Source organism: Pteropus medius, unplaced genomic scaffold (genome assembly GCF_902729225.1).
Source record: "Pteropus medius unplaced genomic scaffold, Ma_sr-lr_union100, whole genome shotgun sequence".
Classification (NCBI taxonomy): Eukaryota; Metazoa; Chordata; class Mammalia; order Chiroptera; family Pteropodidae; genus Pteropus; species Pteropus medius.
In genome coordinates this window covers 22,241,031-22,263,691 of record NW_024340849.1, presented here as the reverse complement: position 1 = coordinate 22,263,691, position 22,661 = coordinate 22,241,031, and the positions used below count along the sequence as shown (strand labels likewise).

The 22,661-nt window shown below is 43.4% G+C and overlaps 1 protein-coding gene and 1 long non-coding RNA gene across 2 annotated transcripts in view; both read left to right on the top strand.

The window, feature by feature from the left end:
* The window catches only part of LOC120586173 (uncharacterized), a 39,582-nt gene extending 24,974 nt beyond the window's left edge, over positions 1 to 14,608 (top strand). The window contains exon 2 of the long non-coding RNA XR_005648628.1: positions 5,224 to 14,608. This is a non-coding gene — a long non-coding RNA (uncharacterized LOC120586173). The remainder of the gene's footprint in view (positions 1 to 5,223) is intronic.
* The window catches only part of SETBP1 (SET binding protein 1), a 324,498-nt gene that overhangs the window by 91,141 nt on the left and 210,696 nt on the right, over positions 1 to 22,661 (top strand).

Here is a 22,661-nt window from a genome sequence, read left to right as displayed (position 1 = left end):
TTAATATCAATATTTCATGTTATTGAGTTTCCCTCAGGATGGAGATTCCTCTCAGGGCCACAGAGGAAATGGGACGAACACTCTATATGACCGAATTAAGTGATGTTTTAGAGCTGGAGGGGTTCACAAATGCCATACTGGAGGAAACCTGGGGATAATCTAGACCTGTGCTTGTCCACCGCCGACTGAATGTGCATTGGGATGACGGGGTGGGCGGGTTGGGGGGAATATTAAAACACCAATGCCTGTTTCCTACCTGAAAAGATTCTTATCTGTGGTGGGGTCCCAAGATCTTTTTGTTTTGTTTTGTTTTGTTTGTTTTTTAAGCTCTTCAATGTGATTCTAATTGCAGCAGGAGTTGTGAACCAAGGATTCCATACAATCCTTTCATATTATTCAGATGAAGAATATTAAGGCCCAGGGAGGGGAGTGACAGGCAATACAGCATTGCCTCTGCTGACAGTCAACCAACAGTCCAAACAGTTTAAATATGGTCTTTCCCTGTCCACACAGCTCTCACTCTTTCAACTTTTCCTCAGGTGACGTGACTTCAGGATCCGCCCCCCACCACCCCGCCCCAATACACACACACACACACACACACACACACACACACAGACACATCACTTTTACAAACTGTGGGATGCTCTAGTGGCAAAAAATAATAATTTTTTCCATCTTTCCGTCTTTCTTCTCCCCTGTCCTTTTCTTCTGTACTCCCTCCCACCTGATAGGGGGTAAATGAGGTCTCAGGAGTTCATTAGCTCAATATTGTTCCCTGAACTTGATCTGCTGGTGATGTATTAATTAGCTGGGGCACTGCACCTTAACGAACAGGTTACAGGCAGATCCTGGTGTGTGTTAATGTTTAACCAGAGATGCTCAGCAGTGGTCTCGTTTGTGGCCTAAATGTAAAGAGAGAAATGTGGTCGACTTTATTTTCATAGATGTTTTCTTACTTATAAGTGTTGACATATTGGTTTCAATGCCATATGTCAGCGTATTTGCTATGAGTTGTCTCACATATGTTTAAACTTTTGGATAATAGCATTTACTATAGAAGTTATAACTTCTAAGTCTCGATTTATACATGGCCATATTTATGTTTTCCCACATGCATGTATAACTGTACATGGTGTAACTTTCACTGTCACTAATGTTTCTAATTTACCTTAAAATCAGTGAGTGAGACCCATTTCGCAGTAATCTCAGAGCAGTATGGTTTTGCAGGATTTCAGAACTGTCACAACTTCTTTCCTGTTACTCTGAGAAAAGCCCCAGATCGGTCCCCTGTCCACGCCTGTGGTGTGGCCTCCTGTGGGGCCTCCCCATCAAGGCTGAGTAACAGATACAGACTCAGGATGGCCCATTCTTCTCCTGGCAGAATGAGCAGCTCTGTCTGGCACCAATTCCCAGCTGCAAAACTAAGCCCTGTTCTTCCTTTGAACCCAGAACTCTGGGGGCTGGTGCTAACAGGACAGGGGGCAAAAAGAAAGAGCATATGACCCTCATGTGCACCGGAGAGAGAGCTAAATTAATAGGTCAGCCAGGGATTTTTACTTTTTTTTAACACAGTATATTTTACCCACAATTATACTTTTGTACGGGGTTCCCAAACTCTCCTTGTCTTGAGCACTCACCTACCCAGTCCCATCCCAAGTCAGGAGCCATCCTGTCCTTGAAACATTCCTAACTAATAGGTCCTAGGGGTTTTTCTTCCTCCGAGTCCAGAGCGTGTAGTGGTTAGATGATGTGTCTGCTCCTGGGGCTGGTCTCTGATGAATGCATCTGAGACATTCACATCTCAGCTGGCATCTGTCATCTAAGCATTCACACTTAGCTTTTCCACTAAAGTCACATAAGACCCATATATGACCTAAAAGCTATGGACCCGTTTTTTTCCAAGAAAAATATACATAGGCACAAAATGTTGTATGCAATATCAAGAGATTCATGGACCCTCTTAGGAAACCCATTAACAACAAGTTAAGAACTCTTGGGGGTGGCATGGATAGTATGCTAACCCCCGGCCCCAAAATAACATAATGGTGAGAACATGTGACTTTTAAGATGTATTTCTGGAAAAAAAAAATGGTGCTCAAAGTCAAAAGATCCAAGGATCTCATATAAATGGCTTATATGCCATTTGTTTTATAAATGTGAAATTAGCCCTAGAGAGGGATGGTGTCTCCCTGAGGCCACACTGAGGTTAATTACAGAAATGAGACTCAACTGGAGTCCCCGTCCTGAAGTCCCCTTCTTCTATCTGATACAATACAGTGCCTTCCAGGAAAGTGAGGTTGACTTTTCTGGCTCCTTCTAGGATACTTGCTCACTCCAAGGTACAGGGAGATAGCCACGAATCAAACTTATGCCCTCAAGTAAAATGAGAGAAAAACTAACTAAATAAATAGAAAGGCCGAATCTAAAATATTACTTCCCCTTTTGGAGAAAATGCATTATTTTTCCAGCATCCTAGGTTTTCAGCAAAGATACCTGTGGGTTGTAGGGAAACCTCCAGTTGTCTTTGATGAGCTGTGTATTTGTGGGGACAGCATGAAACCCCATACCCGAAGCTGAATTTAACGTGGAGGTCACCACTTGTGTCCCAGCTCTTCTCTGAGGCATTCAGGAGACCAAAATAACTCTCGCTTATCTCCTCAGGGCCTGAGACCTGAGCAAATAGTATCTGGAGATAAGTTTATTTTGTCCAGGGTCAACCTCAGACTTAACTGGGAGTCAACTCACCTGCCTTTCACATGCGGGCCTCCCCTGACAGGCCGTGCTGGGTTTCTGTGGATTTTCCCCTCCTCTGGTTCCTTAGTCAGTCAGTCAGTCATTTGCACATCTGTCTTGGTTTGGCTGCTATAAGAAAATACCAGAGACTGGGTGGCTTGTACACAAAAGAAATGTATTTCTTCTCATTCTGGAGGCTGGAGATCAGGGTGCCAGCCAGCATGGCCAGGTTCTGGAAGGGCCCTGTTCTGGGTCGCAGACTGTCATTTTCTCATTGTATCCTCTTGTGGTAGAAGGGGACGAGAGAGCTCTCTGGGGTCTCTCTTATATAGACACTAATCTTATTCATGAGTGCTTCACCCTCATGACCTAATTACCTCCCAAAAGCCCTACCTCCTAATACTGTCTCTTGGGGGTTAGAGATTTGAACCTATGAATTTTGGACACAAATATTTGGTCCATAACAGTATGCTTATTGGACTTTGTGTATTTGCCATTGTGCTAGGTACTGTCTGGCCTGCCAAGAGACAGTGATGTATTAGAGAAGTAAAACCTGAGGAGTTTTAATAACATGATCATTATCATTAACATCTTCTATTTGTATAGCCATTAAAAATGGCAAAGTGTATTCCCCATAAAAGCCCAAATAACCGAATTTGAAAGGAAGAGCTAAGACTTTTTGAGTGAGAGTCACTAGGTGTGAGACAAAAAATGTGTGACAGGGCCTTTCCACAGGTTTTTTTCCTCTTCCTGGGCGTCTCCCGCTCCCTCCACTAACCTCCTACCTACGTCCCACCCCCAAACCTCCCTGGATCTGATGTCAGCTCAAACACTGGTTTCTCAGGGAAGCCTTGTTGAGCGCTGGTCCCACAGCCACCTCAGATCAGAGAAATGTAGGCACTCATAGAAACATTACTTCATTGCTCAAACGCATCTCAGTTTGCACTCCTCTGCTCACGTGTGTGCTTATTGCAATGATGTCTCTTTACCTTCAGATGTAAGCTGGGTGTAGGGGAACCACGAAGATGGGTGCAGTATCCCAGGCAGAGTAATAGTCCAGGAAAACTGTAATCACCCTGGGCTGGAAATGGGAGGGATTGCTTCCCAGAAAGTGTGGGTTCATTGGGAATGGGGAAGCAAGCTAGCGGGCATAAGCAAGCTGTGTTGAAGGAATACTTGATAGGAGCCGTGGCCTTTGGTTAAGGGACACAGCCGGCCTGGGGCGACCCAGCAGGGAGGAAGCTGGGAGAGTAATACTCCTGACCTCACTCACCTCCCTCCCTGTGGTCTCCTGCTGGTGCCCCTCCTTGGCTGCAGCCAGAGGATAACCCAGAGAGGCCAGGGTTCACTGGGGGAGAGCAGGGTTGGACCTGGAGAAGCACATGCAGGATGTCCAGCCCAGTGGACAAAGTACGCCAATCTTCTTTCCTTTAAGCTCCTTTTCAGGTCAGTACCTTGGAAACTGTGGACGGCTCTCCACAATTGATAATCATTCCCTACCACAGTTAATATTTACTCTCCTGTGGCCGCTGGCACCTTAGGAACCAGGTGTGGCAGGTCCAGGGGACATGCTCTGGCACCAGGGAGATGGTTGGGGCTCAGGCTGGTTGTTGTCCGTGGCTCCCCGAGTGGGTTTTTATTCGATGCCTAAAGATCTGAAGGTTAATCATTCACCAAGTTGTTCCTGCCACTTTCTCTGCCCAACATAAAAATGAGCCTGCTTTGGAAGTCATTTCTTTTTGATGTTTGAGGAAAGTGATGCTACTGCCCGTTTCATTTACATTTCGTTTTGAGGGCAGGGAGTTCTTTAAAAGTAGCAAATGGAAGAGCTACTATTTACACTGGGATCCTGCTTACAGTTCTTCAAGGATTTCTTTCCATGTCCATTTTATGATTTACTCTTCACAACAGCCCTTACTGATGATAGGCATTGATCGAATAATCAAAATGCAAATGAACAATTAAACATGATAAGGACTGTGAAGCAAAAGTGTCCTGAAGGTCTGGAAGGCAAAGAGGTTCTGTGACAAGGCCCCGAGAGGGAGTGGGTGTGGCTTAAGTGGTGCTGAGGAATTGGAAGAAGGTCATGCAGTGGGAACGTGCACTGCAGATGAAATGACAGTGGGGGCAGATGAGACCAGAAATGCTTGGGGCACCTGCCCCAGTCCCTGTTGACCAAGAGAAAGGTCCCTGGGGTCTCTAGCATAAAAGCAGTGTGGGCTATTAAAGGGTTGAGTTAGGGGGCATGACAAGATTAGATTTATTTGTAAAGGGATCATTTTGAGACTATTGTGATAGTTTGGGTGAAGGATGGGGGATTAGACAAAGTCTGAGGAAGGTTTGGGAGTGGTTTCGGAGGCAAAAGAAAAGGGCTTCTGGACAGTTTTATGCCTGCTTTTTAGAATTTGTCCAGTTGAGGTATGTCGCAAATCCTGGAACTTCACAGCCACGCTCAGCAGTAGAAGTCTTGATTTTGTTACCAATGAGGGGTGTGTGTGTGTGTGTGTGTGTGTGTGTGTGTGTGTAACGCACACGCGCCTGTGTTTCTCAACGCTGGGACCATCCATGTTTAAATGATTCTGAAGGTTTGAATGTAGTCTATATTCTCTTTTAAATCAAATATTAGGCTTGTTTATTGAGTTCACCATCTAAAAAGAATGAGGTGTGGGAAAGAGGGTCACTAAAAACATACTTTTAAATAGGTCTTTGGTCTCTCACTCAGTTTACACAGAATTCAAAGGAGCATTTCCCACAGTGTGATTGTTAAACTCTTCCCTTTCTGGGCAGACATGCCTATAAAATCATTAATGTATTTATGGGAAACCATCTGGACCAGAAATGATCCATTTCATACCCTAAAGAGAACGTTTTTCTCTTGGCCCTTCAGTCTAGTCCAGGTTAAAGGAACTAGACAGCTAGAAGGTGAACTCTGGCTAAAGTAAGCTCCCCACCCTACCTGGCACTTGCCTGCTCACTTCCTCTGCCCAGCCAGGCAGGAGTGATTGGCACACACTGTCCTCCAGGGATTCTCCTTTTCAAGGTTTAGATGAGGGCAGGCACTTCTATCACTTTTTCCTATCAGTGTCACTGGCCCTGTATTTTTTTCTGCAGCAGAGACAATTATTCTTCCAAGGACTATGCTAGTTTTGGCTTACCTTTCCTAGTCTTTTTTTTCATGGCAGAGGGACATTTAGCTTCTGGTTTGTAGATAAGGATGTTGCTTCTTGGCTAAAATCTTTGTGCAAATGGCTTTTGTTCCAGGGATTAATTATGGAGAATCTACTGGTATTTGTCAAGGCGCAAGCCTGGGAACTTTAGTTTTGCAGAAGCATCGGACTATATACACAACCAAAGAGTAAGAGACATCTTTTCTCTCTCCCCACTGGAGTTCTCTCTTCCCTCTTTTCTGCTTATCAATACCCTTTTCATTCTTCAAGGAAAGAGTCTCCTCCTCTGAAAAATCACCCCAGTCTTCCCAGATTCCAACTGCCTCTTCTTCCCTCAGCATTTATCTCAAGCTCATTTATCTATTCCCTGGGCCGCCTTGTATAATTGTTATGCACAAATCATAACCGAATCTCCTTGAGAGGGAAGGAAATGGGTATGTGTGGTTTTGTCTCACAGAATCTGACTGAAATGGCTTACCCAGAACACTGACTCATAAATACTTAATATTCGGGCGAAGAAATGTTGACTTTCTAAACCATTCCCTGTCTTAGCACTTCTGTGTAGTGCCAGGGTTTTCATTTCTTGGCTCTAGGGTATTCAAGTGGTATCTTGCTGACCCTTTAATAGACGAACTCTTTTTCAGTGAAAGTCAGCTGTGTTCTCCCAGCAACAAAGGAAACCTGTAGGTATTTCTGTAGGTCAGCTGGGTCTGAGGGTGCTTGACTAGATACCAGAGAGCATTCTTTAAAGCGCAGAGCCCCATGAGGAGTTGAAGACAAAAGATCAGGGAAGTTCTCATGAGAGAACATACCGTAAAAGGTAAGGGCCAGTATTTGTTTGCAAGGGTTGAGAATAAGGGGCATCATTAGCAACCGGGAGTGATGACTTCAGTCTTCTGAAAATGCTGTCCTGTTATACACCAGACCATTAAATGATGTTAACAGACAAATCGGTTATGTTCAAAACGCTGCTCTTTTGTATATAAACACAATGAAGTTCTGTAGCTGTGAAGGCCCAGGCCCTTGGCACGGCTGTCCCAGGGTAGATAGTAAAATGTCTCTTCAGGACTTTGTGGCAGCTGCCCCAGTGAAACACGAGTGACTTGAGTTACAGTGGAGCTAAATATAGCGGGTGCGCTCGAGTGTGCAGGATCGCGTCTGATCCAGGGCGGCGTGTGCTCCTCAGACAGAGCCCAGGACTTGTTAGACTGTCTCCGCAGATGTGCTTCCAAACTCTCCTTCCCTCTCCTCCATCCTCTTCTCTCCTCCAGGACTCCTTCTTTTCCTCTTTCCTCTTCTGACTTTCTGATTTCTGCCCCTCCCCATACTTTAGGTCTCACTTTTCCTTAAGAGTGAAAACGAGGAATTGGACTACTTTTTACGAACATTTTTAAGTTCTCCTTATTTTTCCTTCTTCTTTCTGTCTTATTCTTTCCTCCATGCCTCCTTTTGTTCTAGCCTTGACATTCCTTTACTTTTCTCTAGAACTCCTTCATTTTATCCACATCTAAACAGAGTATATTTATTAAGGAAGCCTCCCTCTATCCTAGGTATGATTTACCAATTCCAGGGAGAAAACTCATCACAGGTTTAGACAGTTACACCTCTAGGTAATGATGGCCCCTCGTGGTTTGTTAGAAAATGATAACAAAGTATGTGGGAAAATGGCAATAAGTTATCAGAAAAAATTCTTTTTCTCCATTTCCTTTTCCGTGAGCCCCTCTGCTCTGGCTAATCAATTACTCAGATACAATCTTGGATAAGTAGATTATCTTTAGAAATTTGTACCTCTGGGCAAACCAGTTGCCCAGATATGTACCATTTTGAAGAAATAGAGGCACTTGAAACTAAGAAAGTAGGCGAAGGTGGTATAGAATTGAATGGATAAACCTCATATGTCTTAAAGTGAAGAGTATAGTGAATACATGTTCGTGTGAGTCCATGAGGCAGCATGTTGTGGATAAGAAAGGGGAGAATAAATAAGTTGGCTTAAGCCAGAGGATGTCACTCAAAATGTTCTGGAATAATCATCGTGAGTTATTATGTACTCTGCTCAAATCAGATGGACCTCATTTTTCAAGAAGCAGATATTTTCCTGAAGAGAAGTATAAAACGAAGTTTTGTAAATTGAACTATAGAGTCAGTGGAGAACCTAGGGAAGAACACTCTTCCAGAATATTGCACGTAAAATGGGGTAAGAGAGCTGTTTAAAATCAATCCTGTCACAAACTTATTTTGTAAGGACTGGTTTCATGTCTGGATCTTTTTCCCCTTTCAATGGATACCTTAAAAAATAATTTTTTACCAATGGGATCTCAAAGTGTTTTTGCAGCTCTCATCGCCTGTGAGAGATTCTGAAGTTCTATCCAGTGTGAGGAAAGCAGAAACCCATAACTATGATTCAGCTTGCCGAAAACACAGACGCAGAGCCTGAGTATTAGAAGCCTTGGGGACCATTAAAACCTTGGGCACCATTAAATCCAATCCTGTTTTTTATAAGAGAAAACACTGAGCTAAACATGCGGCCGTGATCTCTGACATAGTGGGCATCATCCTTATACTCTCATTGGAGTCTTATTATGGGATGTTCATATGTAGCCTGTGTAGAAGCCTGAGCCTCTCCTGGCCTTGTCTCTTATCGGTCTGCATGACTCGCTTTTCCTGAGACGACACAGCAAGACATAAGTAACGATTGGAACTCTCTTTGAGGGCTTTTGGCACAGTGCTACTCTGGAATCCTGGCCACCCCCGCAGGAAGCACTGTGCGTGCATGCTTGACCTCCTGAACTGGGTCTTCTCCCAAGACCTCAGCCATTTGCAGTCCCCACACTCTGCCCACAGAACTAAAGTTTGAGGACAACTAATATGAGAAATTTCCTCTCTCCAGAAATTTTAATGTGTCAGAGACTTTGCAGATGAAAATCTCTCAAATTTTAAGTTATGAAATAATAAATTAGTGGAAGTATTTTCAGCATACAAAAGATGACATTGGAAACTTAAGGGAACCTGCTCAGTGCCTCTCAGTCCCGTGCCTGAGGGGTTGACTCGCTCTGTGTGTCTAACAGCCGTCACGCATTCACGGGATTGCTGTGGTCCACGTGTGTGCACATATATTAGTGTAGGGGTATGTGTGTGCATGCACACCTCCTCTTCCCTCATCATCTTACCTACCAATTTCTTGCTCAAATCCCATCCCCTTAACAAAGCCATTTTGGACTTCTCCAGAGGTGCCCGGGTCCTGGACATCTCCTCTCTTTAACTTTTATTATGTTCTGTTGGCTTACAACTTAGTATGTATTTACATTGTATGTTAAACTGTGCTTTCTTTATTCCAGGCATTTACTTTTCCCTCTGAGCTAGATTGCCTATTCCTGGAAGGTATGAGGTGTCTTTTTGATTTCCACATAGACTCAGCAAGGCCCTGAGCTCAGCTCTGAGATTACAGGGTCCTAGCACCTTGGGTTTTGGAGTCCAAAACAAAATTGACTGTCCCAACTTGTTCATTCAACAGTTGAGTTCACTGAACACTCACTCTGTTCATCCAAGGTCAACCAGATAAGGCAGTGATAGGGCCGGGAAGAGAACTAGCTCATCCAGCTTCATTCTTCTATATTAAAATGTAAGTGTATGAACCAGATACCAGGGGGAAAAGCTGACAGGTTCCTCGTGCTTAGCCTGAGAGTACGCTGGGCAATCTCGAAGTCATCCCTCAGACCTTTTCCTCTTTGCCCCTGTCACACACTTCGTAATACTTCCATGATTCTAAAGTATCATGTCTGTCTACACATACAAGCATGCAGAATGTTAAATGAGGAAAATGCCACACAAGGGAACTGAGAAGAAAAATTAAAATGTGGAAGGAGAACTGATCTACCTGTGAGAAAAGCGAGAGAATTTCATTTATTTTTAAAATTGCTTTCCCTTATGGGTACCTTTCAAATACTGCTTTTGTTTTTTTTCTTAAAACCGATGAATCTGTCTTCTGCCACCAGCGTACTCTGGGAGAAACTATCACAAAAGTTTGTCCCTTGCTGATACATCGTGTCTGAAGTCTTCCATGTCTCCTTCTGCTCATTTTCACAGAAAGGTTAATTCTGAGTTCCCTCTGTTTCTCCCTCTGTGTCTCTGTCTCTGTCTTTGTCTCTCTGTCTGTCTGTCTGTCTCTCTGTGTCTCGGTGTCTTTCTCTCTGATCACTAAGATCTCTATGTGTTTATATAAAGATATTTATGTCCCAGTTTGCTTGGATTTTCCTACCCATGTGACTACTAGTAACACCTAAACTCTAAACATGCTGAAAACAAGCCTACGTCTTCCCGCTGAGTTTTCTTTTTCTACCATAGATTCGTGCTCATGACAGTAAGCTGCTCTTTCTGGTACTGGTGCCTTAATTCAGTGCCCTTATGTTGGGAGGACTCAGTTTTCCTCCTCTTTACTACCTTAGCCATGTCTTCCCAACTTTTTATGTCTAACTCCTACCAGCATATTTACCCAGAACAGACTGACAGCTTTCATCTCAGGATTCCATGATCACTTGCAGTAAGTTAAGCGCTGGCAGCCAGTACAGAACTAGGCACAAAATTGGTTCAAGTATGTTAGTTTTCATTTTCTAGCTACTCTGTGAGCTCTGTAAGGCAAGGTTGGGAATCTTATATTTTTTCTGTGACAACCATTTTGCATAGCGCAGTCTTGGCGATATAATGCAGGTTAAGAATGAGCGAGGCTCTGGGTGGAGAGAACAGTATATATTAAAACCGTATTTGTAGTTTCTACGTACAGTTTCTTTCTTGGTATATTTTTACATTGTAGGCCTAAAGTTCATGTCCACTTATTCACTGGTTTTGTTTTTCCTTCTTAAGAATTTAATTTTTTTGTTTTATTTTCTGTGAAGATGTTAGTTGCTTTTAAGAAGCATTTTAAGTTTGTTTTACTCAATTTAGAATCAGGGAACCTTTTCATCCTATCTTAAATTACCCATGCACCATCATAGAGAGATTTTCATTCATATTTGGTAACTTTATTTTTATTTTATAGTTTTCTTGCTTTGAAATGTTTCAAGCCAAGAGTACTTGGCAGTTTCACTTTAACTTAGAGAGCCAAAAAAGCCCCCAAATGATAGTAACATAAAATCCCCTGGGCCAGTCCACATTTTATCATTGTGAATTTATTTGCCGAAAGCCTTTTATGCTTCTTTGCTTAATTTTTCAATTATAACCTGATGCTAGGAAACTAGTGGGGTCACTTATTTCTAAAAGATTTATATTGCTAATTTAGGGCGTCCTGCAGAGTGCTCCTGCTGGAACCCAGTACTCTCTGTGGCCTCAGGGACCACTTCTATACAGGGCATGAGCCCAGGGCAGCCACTCAGAGGGACTCTAATTACCATTGTTATTATTTCTTTTGATTGAGTTATCTTCACAATATTAAGTTGTTCTCCATATTTTCTGAGTATGGATGGAACCAATTTTGGCAACAACAAATGTTATTTCTGAATCTTCCCTGAATTATCTTGACCTTATGATTAAAAAAAGAAGAAATGGGTCCTTTGGGACATGACCACATGGTAATATGGAAGGAGTCCAAGATTAAGACTCAGAATACATGTCTAGTTGGCCCCTGTCCCTCTATTTCTGCTTAAACTCAAAGCCTCTTTAGCATTTACCTTTTTGGCACCAGAAGAGCTACAGGAGATATGCAACTTGGAGGCTGAAGGAAATAAATAACTTGACTCAGGAGAATTAGGCAAGGCCTAAGGGAAAGAAATGTGTGGGTTGGATCTTGATGGACAAGTAGGCCTTAGGTGGTTAAAGATGGCATTCTAGTTAGGGCATGAAGGTATAGAGCAGCAGTCCCTAACCTTTTTGGCACCAGGGACCAGTGCTCCTATGAGAATCTAATGCCTGATGATCTGAGCTTGTGCTGAGGCAGTGATGCTAGTGCTGGGAGTGGCCACAAATGCAGATGAAGCTTTGCTCCTTTGCCTGTTGCTCACCTCTTGCTGTGTGGCCTGGTTCCTAACAGGCCAGGGACCAGTACTAGTCCCCGGCCTGGGGGTTGGAGACCCCTGGTATAGAGGATTCACAGGGTCATAATGATATAGAAGGTGATGGCTTTGGAGTGAGCAAGTGACCAGCTGGACTGTGGCAGCTGGGTCCTGATGCTGAAGAGCCTGGTCCAGCAATCCAAGGAATTTAGACTTCACTCTCAGGGAAATAGAAGCCAGCTGAGCTTAGAAATAAGGCGGTGGGAGCGTTACATCTGCCCCCTTAGAAAGCTGTTTTCAGTGGCAGAATGGAGAAGAGATTGGAGGTAGAAGACATTGAAAATCCACCAACCCTCTGGAGGACCTTGTGTTTCCAGGAAGTGCTCCCTCTCTGTACTTTAAACCAAGAAGTAGTAACAGCATCTTTGTTAATCACTTCTTGTGCTGCCCTTACAACAACCCACACCATTGTAAATTAGTTCTCCTTAACTATCCTGATTTGGGTGTGCCGTCTGTTTCCTGTTAAGACCCTGGCTGGTACACCCTCCTTCACACTTCCTTATGATTATTTGTTTTTACATTTGTCTCCCTGCTACCCTTTGAGCACCTAAAATGCTGAGGGCATTCATGTGTCATTCAAGTCTTCACAGTTCAGCTGAAATTTACCATTTGCCAACTAAGTTTAATTTGAAGGAATGGTTTCAGAGTTGGGGAAGGTCAGGGTCAACCAGGGTAGCTCAGGAGGCCTTCAGAGGGGAGACTTGAAGTGAGCCGATAAGGATCTGCTGGTCGGGGTATATGGAGAGAAACAAGGTAATTCTAAGAATGCAAGAGCACAGCACGTGTTAACTTGAAAGCAGGAAAAACCCTCGTGGGGGCTACAAAAGAAATCTGCTTTCCTGGAACACATGTGGAGAATCAGTAGGAAGTACATCTGGGAAACCCTGTTTTCCTTCCAGAGCTCATTTCCCTTTCTAATTACATTTGACCTAAGCTAATCTTAACACAACTTTGCTGACCCCTGAGCATTTGCCGTAGTAAGGCCAGGAGAGAGGTTTCAGAAACTGACCAGAGAAAAATCATTTTCAAACAACAAAAAAAATAGCCATCTACCAGCTTGATACAGATAAGATTGTAACTGAGAGTTGATGCAAATCCTTTATTTCCCCATTCTAACCACCCATTGAATGCAAATGCTACACAAAGTAGGCTAGGTGTCCGGCAGTGGTATATAACATCCAAGGGTGCTGTTAGCTTTGTGTTTTAGTTTTTGGAAGCAGAACGCTGAAAAGTAATTTTTGGCATAATTGTACCTACTTGCCCCAGTGAAAATATTGTATTTGTCTACTGAAGGTTCAGATCGAAGCAGTATGGAGGGTGGAGCAGGAGTTTGGTGAAAGCCATTGTTTGAAGGAATATATAAGAAACATTTGGATGAATCTGGGTAATATGACTTTCAAAACTGCAATTAGATGACCCTAAAAAGACAAGATTTCTCTTCATTCTCATGCAGAGGCGGCTCCCGGAAAAACTGAAAATTAAAAAAAATTTAATGTTCTAAATACACATTATTCTCCTCCTTCCTGTCTGGATTTACATGTCTCAGGGAAGAATAATGCATATATTTGATTCCTGATCTCACGCTTTAAAATGAAAATTAATGTGCCATTCCGAAAGACTCCTTGGAACTGTGAGGGAAATGGTTATAAGGGGAACCGGCCCATAAAAAACTGGGTCAATGAGTGACCCATGGTCTAAAGCATTTTGCTGGATTTAGGGAAGAGATTCTGTCAAGCAACTGGTCTTTAATGAAGTCTCATGTTACAGCTAATATTTTTCCTTTAAATATTTTTCCTTAAATATGAGAGCACTGTCTGTCATTGGCCAGAGCTCATTACCCAGGTGTCCAGAGTAATGGATGGAGCAGAGAAAACTCAGACCCAAGTGTTAGGAGGCATGATTTGTGGGAGATCTATCTACAGTGAACACAAGCATCTCTGGAGCCTCCGGGTCAGTGAGTAATTAACAAATTATGAAATAAAATCACTCAAAATTACCCTTTTTCGGAAAAGAATCTAATACAGAAAGCAAGAGTCCTTGTACCGTATTAGACTGGCCAGCAGTGGAACTGACATTGTCTTCCAGGCTGTTTTTTGTCCTACAAAAGGGAAATTGCCCTTTAGCCTATGCAAGGGTTGTTTTCTCTCTCATTTGTACAAGTCTCCACATATTTAATGGATTTTATCACCATTTTTGTTGGAAAGGAAAACAGTGAGAGAGCTCTTCTCCTGGGTACCTTTTTCTTTGATTCACAAAACAACCCCCACCTTTGCTGTCCTCCCAACAATAGCCTGCTTTATTTTTCCGTGTGAGGCCTATGAAACAGAGAGCAAAGGACAAGGGGAAATAAAATCAAGATTTGAGACTCAATTACTGAGTCTGAGTCCTCGTTCTGTCTGGAGAGCATCCTCTTCTCTGAACATTCATCCGAAATGGAAATATTGAGCCAGATATTGTATAAGGTGCCTTCTACAGCCTAAAATTATATAATTTTTAAGGAAAGGAGTGGATAGTATACTCGAACCTCTTTATAAAGATAGAAGGAGAGTAACCTTATAATATTGGGCTGAAAGCAATGTGCCTCTTTCTTCATGGTTCCCTGGTGTGTCCATCAATCATCAGATTCAACCAGCATTTCAGATAGGACCACCTCCCCCCCTCCCCCCGCCCACAAAAAAATAAATAACTGAGTTATGTAGAAGATGTTAATTCCTAACGTTTTCCAGACCATCACTGCCAAAGCTGAGTGAATAATGTTTGATTTAGGGATTGGGAACCATAATTATAATATCTTTTTGCTTCCGAACATGTCATGTCCATTTGGGATTTGGGAAGCTATTTTATAGAACTTTAGAACTTTAGAGCTGGTTGTAAATTTGCATGTAGATCTTAAGTTGAGGTAATGAGGAAAAGAAGTTGAAATGGAAACCCACAGCCACTGATTTTTTATTTTTTTGCTCAGAAATATTAAGAAGAGATTTTTTTAGAGCCTGAAGGAACAGTGGACATCACCTAATCCAGGGAGCAGGTGATAAATCGTGTCAGATGTCATGCAGACATCTGACAGGGGACAGCCCTGTAAATTTTAAAAGATGCTGAGAAGGACTCAGGGCCCAGCAAAGGTCCACCTTTCTCATTCTACAGACGAGGAAGCTGACACCCCCACGAGGGAAGCGCCTGAGAGCTTGTGGTTCTTCTCAGAGCCAGGACTCGACCACAGATTTCTTAAAAACAATTATGTTGTTTATTCTGTTTGTGTCTTTTGCATACAACTTGCCATCAGATTTTAGACCCGACCTTAAGTTTGAAAACTTTTTTTGAAAATATAATATACTTCACATACGATAAGACAAAACCAGTTTAGCAAAAAATTTTCGAGGCTACACCCCTGACCCACACACCTGTCTAGCTCTATCATTTTCTGAATGTTCATCCTGACTCAGACATATAAGTGAATACACATACACTATTTTATGTATGTCCCTGTGGCACTGCCTCACATTCATTGCAAAAGAAGGGAGATACCAGTGAAAATGGTGAGTTATTTGTGCTGGCTGAAAAAAAAAAAACAGGTCCTGTGTTTCCTGTAAGGCTGACCGTTATTTTGCCTCCTGCAGTGCGGTCATATTACTATGAGTCTGACCTCTCCCCTCCTGGCTGTGGAGAACATGGTACCAACTAGAACACGTGTTTTTGGAATACAGTGTTCACCATTGCTGCAGGAGATACCAGCAGACTTAAGAAATGCTGGAGGCAGTAGGTAATTTTATTTAAAGTTGCAGTTAAACCTTTGTGTTGACACCGAATGTCAGCCTTGGCTTTCTTCTCCCTGTCACGATGAGGATTAAAGCAACACAGCAGCTCAGGCCGCCAAAATGGGTTACAACCCTGTTGTGGCTCAGTATCTGAAAGAGGCCTCTACTCGTGGCCCATCAGTGGGGTTTCAAGGCATGGGCATTCTTGGGGTGGCTGGTCTAAGTGCTGGCACAGTCATCGGCTTTTTATGCTCCTTAAGAATGACATTGTGACTTTTGAGCAGGACAGTTGGCCAGTTTACCAGAGAATAAAGCTGGATCTTTTTCCCCATTAAAATAAGCTCTTGGAGGCCCAGGAATATCTGACTGGGCAGCCTGAGCAGCTGCTGGCCAACATCCCCAGGGCTTACAGAGTTTAGGACTATGGGAGGTCAGAGAAGTGGAAGGCAGTGTGGTTGTGGGGCTCATGGGAAGAAACCTATGGGTAAGCCTCTGTGGACATGGATCTTTGCCTTCAATTTCCAACGCCCGGTCCCCATGGCAGAACTCATGCACGCGCACGTGTGCGCGCACGCGCACACATACATTCCTGCAGATGTTGTTATGCCTTGTACTACAGTGATAGTGATCTCATTCTAAAAAAATGCTTAAATAGGTTCATTTTTTGTGTGTAAATTCAATCATTTTTATTGATATACAAGATCCCTTTGGACATCTATGATTTGGCTAGAATTCTGATTGATTTTTAGTGCTCTTTCATTCTTCTGGAAAACAGTTGAGCAAAAGAAAATGGTCTCTCAAGCCATTGTGGGGTGAATTATTTTATTAAACGGACACTACTTCTTATGGTCCCCATCGTTGCGTCTGGGATGATTTTGTACGTCAACTTGGCACGGTGTGCCGTCCACGTGTATGGTGTCTGAAGGGATCTCTTGGTGCCCTGGCTGAGCACTGTTTCTCTTCTTAGACTCAGGGCGGTTGCCTTTTCTGTAGCAACATTGATATCTGTTCCCCAGTTGCACATTGAATCACCTCTTGCCAACACCTTGAAAATCAAGTTTCTAGATGTGAGCTAGAATGAAACCAACACGTGAGTTGGAAAATGACAAGTCATGGGGCAGCATTTCTAAGCATTTATGATTGGAGGAGAGCCTTAGCATGCAGGGAGTGCCATGCCACACCCCAGAAGACCTAGGCTTTCTTTTGTTTCAAGATTTTTTTTTTCCTTAATATGAAAGCTTCGCAGGCCAGGGCTGGTACCAAGATTGTCACTTTAATGGCATTAATAATGGGTGACTCAAAGAGGTCAACAAGATGTTCATTTTGAGCATCAGTTACCTATAGGATGAGAGGAGACAGGCTGTAAAAGGGGAGGAAGGCACTTAACTTGTTTCTGAGAGCCCTTTCCCACTGATATTTTACATTCAAATAAAACTCAAGTTCAACAGTACACTTTGTGTACTCCAGATTGTCTGTGAAATTGAAGCATTGACATTGGAAGATACTGGATGATGATGGCTCCTCTCCTAGATTGTCAGAGGACATCAGAACTTCTGGCTGCTGCCTAGGAAGGGGGAAGGCTCCTCCCATCCCTTTTTTCCTAGAGGAAACTCTTCTTTACTGTCGAGAGACTAGTGCTGGATGGAGATGGAAAGAAAAAAGCCAGGAGCCCTGTGGCTCAGCTATAGGCCTCACAGGCTCTTGGATTTCCTGCAAAGCGTGACAGTGTGACAGAGTTGAACATGTGCTAGACTGAGGGTAGGATGCCTTCTGTGAGATCGTGGACCTCAGTGTTCCCATCTGTAAATGAGAACTTGGAATCAGCTGCCCAACTCCATCAGGCTTTAAATTTCTATGACTTTGCCAGTCATTATCAGGGAAACTTTGCCTTCTGAAGAAAGGAAGAGTATATGGGGATTGGATTCAGTAATTAAGGTTAATTACCTGTTCCACAAACACATAGTAATTCTGTAGGATATACCAGACACTGTCCTGGGTTCTGTGGATACAGACTTGAGTCATAAACTCAGGGTTCTCTGAGAGCTGATACCCTAATAGATCGTGTCTGTTTCTGGACATCAGGACCCTGGTGGGTTTTCTGCTCACAGGTAACCTTGAGGCCCCCAAATCTGCTGGGTTGTTCGACTAGTGCTAGTGGCCTTGTCTGTCAGGTCAGATTTATAAGCTCTTTGGTCTAGTTCCTTTGTTGAGTTTACAAACACCATTGATCAAGTGCTAAAGTTAGCAAGTCCTGTAGGCTGGAATTAGAACAATGAGTAAGGACAAGGCCCCTTGCCCTCCATGATTTATCTCCCAGTCGAATGGGAGATGGAGGCAAACAGTGACCTAAGGATATGGCCTGTAGTTGAGGCAAGGGCTGAAGAAGCAGAAAAGAGGCACCAACCCAGTGGGAGGGAGGCTAAGAGGAGCAAGATTGGAGAAAGCAGGTGGTCAGAGAACCTTACCTGAAAGTAGAGGATAAGATCTTCTAGAAGCTACCTCTAGCTTGTTCGATTTGGGCAACATTCTCTAAAAATAACAAGAATCTGCCTCATGCAAAACCTGCACCAGATGCGAGATAGTTGTGGTGGAAATTGAGATGCTGTATGGGGAGCAGCTCTGGCCCAAAGAAATCACATAGAAAATTCGGCAGGGGCCCGACTCAAGGGCCTGGCCAAACACCTCTAATGATGTAGCGGGTGTGACCTGTTTTCTGCCCTCAAGAATCATTCGCTTTCCTTGGGGAGGCAGTTTCTTCATCCAAAGTAGTGAACATTCAACAGAATGAAGTGTAGTCAAGGAGAAAAGTGATGACTTTGACAGTAAATTCTCCAGATGGTCAGGAAAATAAAGCATTTGACCACAGAATGAGGTAAAAAGGAAATGACTTTAGACCCACTCACACTTGAGTTTAGTTCTATTTCACAGTCTTTAGCTGAGAACAGAAAGTCTGCAGGCTTCCATTTCCCAATAGGTAAAGCGAGGGAGGGCATCCCTGACTTTTGGGTTCTAGCAATGTGGAGGTGGTGGGGCTCGTAGGAACGACTCTTGTCTCCAGATTAGATGATGGTTTGATTCTCCAGACCGTGAGTCCTTTGTCCCTAGAAAAAAGGAAAAAACATTACCTGGAGGAAGTGCTCACCTGAACGGAGCCAGGGCCTTTCCCAAGTCGTGAAGTCCATTCTCTGCCTTGTTTGTCCTCCCTTCCTTCTGCCTTGTTCCTTCATCCAACTTCATTCTTCCTCTATGGTGCAAACCGCAGATTCCTTATATGTCTGGGTTCTGGAAGAAGAGGTGACATTGAGACACTAGTTGGAAGACTTCTTGCATTTAATTCAGCCATCAGTCTTTCATTTTCACTTCCGGGTTGAAGTAGGGAGGAAGAAAGGTGGAGTGATGGAAGAAAAGGCTGAGATTTCCTTTCTCAAGGTGGAAGCGGAGGTTGCCGCGTGGGACTGGGAGGAGCTTTGGCCAAAAGGAATCAGAAGCACATTTAACAGAAGGCCAAGCCTAGGGGTCAAGTCAAATGCCTCTGGTTCCTTAAAGCTTGATTTATTTCAGTGAATAGGGTGACAGATATTTATGGCTTCTTACACATCCAGAATTGGCAAAGAAGAATAATTGTCTGTGAGTTTAAATGATGGAAAATTTTAGGTGGCTTAGGAAGTAGGCATTTCCAGCAGTAAGCAGAGACTATATAAAATCTCTTTCCTATTTGATTGAATGTTTGATTAGAGGAGCCACATAGTGAATCATTTAAAATCAAATCCATGTGAGCAGAGGTACTTAGAGGCTTCAGGGAGGAGATAGATGTAGGCTTGCTGCACTGTGAACTTTGGCCTCTGATGTTGTGCAGTGTACAGCTTGTACAGCTAGCTGTACATGATATTCCAGGAGGTCAGAATGTTTTAAAAATTAGGTTGCATCAGATAATATGTTTGGGAGAGAAGTCTTTCTTGGTGGGTAAAGTAATATGAGCGCAAGTATGTACAGGTGGCTCTAAACATGAAATATATGGAATCCAGGGCCCTTGAATCTTATTTAGTTGTAGTTAGTATCAATTGAAATCTCATAAATCGAGCTATGTATCCTGCCTGTAGTATCATATACTGTTGGGCAGGGAGGACTGGTTGGAAGATGTGGAGCTCTTGTGCTTGATGCATACTGTGACATGAGCTCAGTGTAGACTTGGGCTCCTGTTCTCTCCTCAGTTCAGAAATTAAGCACCTTACTGATATTTACAAAGCTCTTAGTATATGCCCTGTGCTTGTCAGCCACTAAGGGATAATAGAAGATATAGTTCTCCCCCTTAAGGATTCAGCTCTCTCTTGCTGAGGAAACAAAATTAGACCATACACAATCTAGCATCAAAGTGTGTGATAAAGACCATCGGAACTTCAGAACTCAGAGATGGAAGCTATTTGCAGGGATTTTGAATTGAACTTTACGCTGTGAGTTGAGGATGGAGTTGAAGATGGAGTCCTTTAAGGGTAGGTCTGTATCTACTTCCTACGGCAAGGAAGGGGAGAAACAGGCAATAGATATTTGGATCATCCAATAGGACTTATCTTATTAGTTCCCTCTATTGCTGCTATTTACTTTGGTCATTTTCTGCAGGGGTTCCAGAAATCTGAAGCCTTTGACATTACCTCTTTTTCCAATGTCATCAAGATATAATTGACATATAACATTGTGCAAGTTGAAGGTGTACGATGTTATGATTTGATACATAGATATAATGTGAAGTGTTTAGCACAATAAGGTACATTAATACGTTCACTTCTCATAGTTACCGCTTTTTGGTTATCGTTGTTATGGTTGACACTGCTTTTTTATTACTAATACCTGTGTTCTGTTTAATTCTCTGTGTGATACGTGCGTATGGTGTCTTCTAGTTTGTGCTTCTCTCCTGTTTCATTGTCCCAGGCAGCAGGGTGACAAGTAGAACTCCTGTGTTAAAGATGAAAATGGAGCCAGGATAACACATTTACTGGGTTGGTCAACGAACACAATTCCCTACCATCTTCAAGATTTTTTTTTTGAGGTTGAAGCAGATCTTTTCTGTTGCCAGGCAGATGAGGAAACTGAGACTGAGACAGGCACAATGACAGGCTTAAGGACACAAAGATGCCTGGTGGGGGCAGGGAGACTACAGCTTCTCTGGGCCTTCTGTTTCCACATTGAACAAGCCTGTTTCAAGTGACAGGCTTGAAAGAGATGATTTTGGAAGACCCTCTCAGCCTAATGTTCTGAGTCTGTGTCTAATATAGCTTCCTGATTCCCAATGAATGCTTCCTTCCTAACATCAGGCTATTTCTGTGGCTGAACAATAGTGATTTGATTCTCCAAATCAATAAACAAATTAGAGAAACAGTAGAGAGCTAACCTGGGAACCAAAGAGCAGACGACAGAAGAAGGCCTGGGGGGAGAAGGGAGGAGGTGAGACAAGGGCTCCAGCGAGCAGAGGCAGGGCCGGCAGCAGGAGACTCACAGCCTCCACTGTCCTTTTTCATTCTGTGGCATCATCTGCCTAGGAATCGGCTAATGGGTTGGAGGGGGGTTAGGGCAGACCCCTGAGCGGGGAGAGAAAGGGAGGGGCTATGCAGCAGGTGCAAGCAGAGGCTACAATAGAAGGATCGAGGGGCCAGGCTGGGGGAGCAGTTGTAAAGCATATCTTGGGAACATACATCGAGGAGTGGTCGGCAGCTGGCTAAAAGGAGAAGTTGCAGGAAGAGAAGGAGGGAGCCCTCTGGGGAGGGTCTGGTCAGATTCGAGAAAAGGCCAGTGGTGAGTTTTGTACCTCACTGATATCTCTATGCCTGCCTTTACTAGAAGGGAAATTTCTCACTGATGTCCAGTCATCAAGGCACGCCACAAGCCCCGTCTGTGAGTGCCAGGGCATGGGAAAGGGGAGAGGTATGGCCTCTCATGAATGAACCCTCAGCTGCCTGCTTTTACAACCTGTCAGAGGCCCGTGTTCAGTGGAATAGGATGCTTCAGCTCATTGCCACACTTCGTTCTCTCTTTTACATTTTTATTTTTCTGGACCCAGTTTTAACAGAGTCGTTTAGGATTTTTTTAAACTACCGTTCAAATTTGTCACTTTCTGCACTCCCTTCCTCCCCCCGTAAGTTCTTTTGCCACCTTCTCTGACCTAGAATACTGTGTGTCTTACTCCGAGTTGACTAGAATGCGAATCTAGCCCCCGATTTAGGGAAACTGACAATCTTCTGGGGCTTGTTCTGTTTGTGGTCAGATGATAATACTGCCCCCTGGGTTAAATCCAGACAGCACACAGGAACCTCCAGGCCCATTACACAATGAAATTCCCTGAAATGACAGGAAGCAGATCTACTCAGTGGCCATAGCTCAGCTGCATCATTGAGGGTGAACCAATAGGCCACGGATCCATATATATACAAGGGTGAATATAGAACCAAGAGCATTTACTAAGACTTTACTGAGAGTACAGAATGCTAATAGAGAAACATTGCATTTGAAACCTGGAACTTTAATTATGTTCCAGACGTGACCCCTCACCAGGCAACCACAGCCCTAACTAGGTGAGTTACTTTCCTAGGGTCACATAGTTAAATACTGGGGCCTCAGACTTAGGGCATCCAGTGGTTGCCTTTGTCCATTAGACTTCTATAAAGCAGAAGTCAGGCAAGAATATGACCAAATAATGAGCATTCACTTGAATGTGGTACCTGCATGGGGAGAGTAAGATAACTATAAACAGTCTTTAAAATCAGAGTCTTCTTGGCCTGGGGTGAACGTGGGTCTCAGTCGAAGCAGGAGTGCACTGTTGATGGTCATACTCTCCAAACAGATTGGGGCACTGTGTCTTTATGGGGGCAATGAACTATTATATCATGTGAACTGAGAAACCAGAACTTGGAACTATCTTGAAAAATCTCTCACTTATGATTCTTGGAAATATACAACCTTTCAGAGTATCT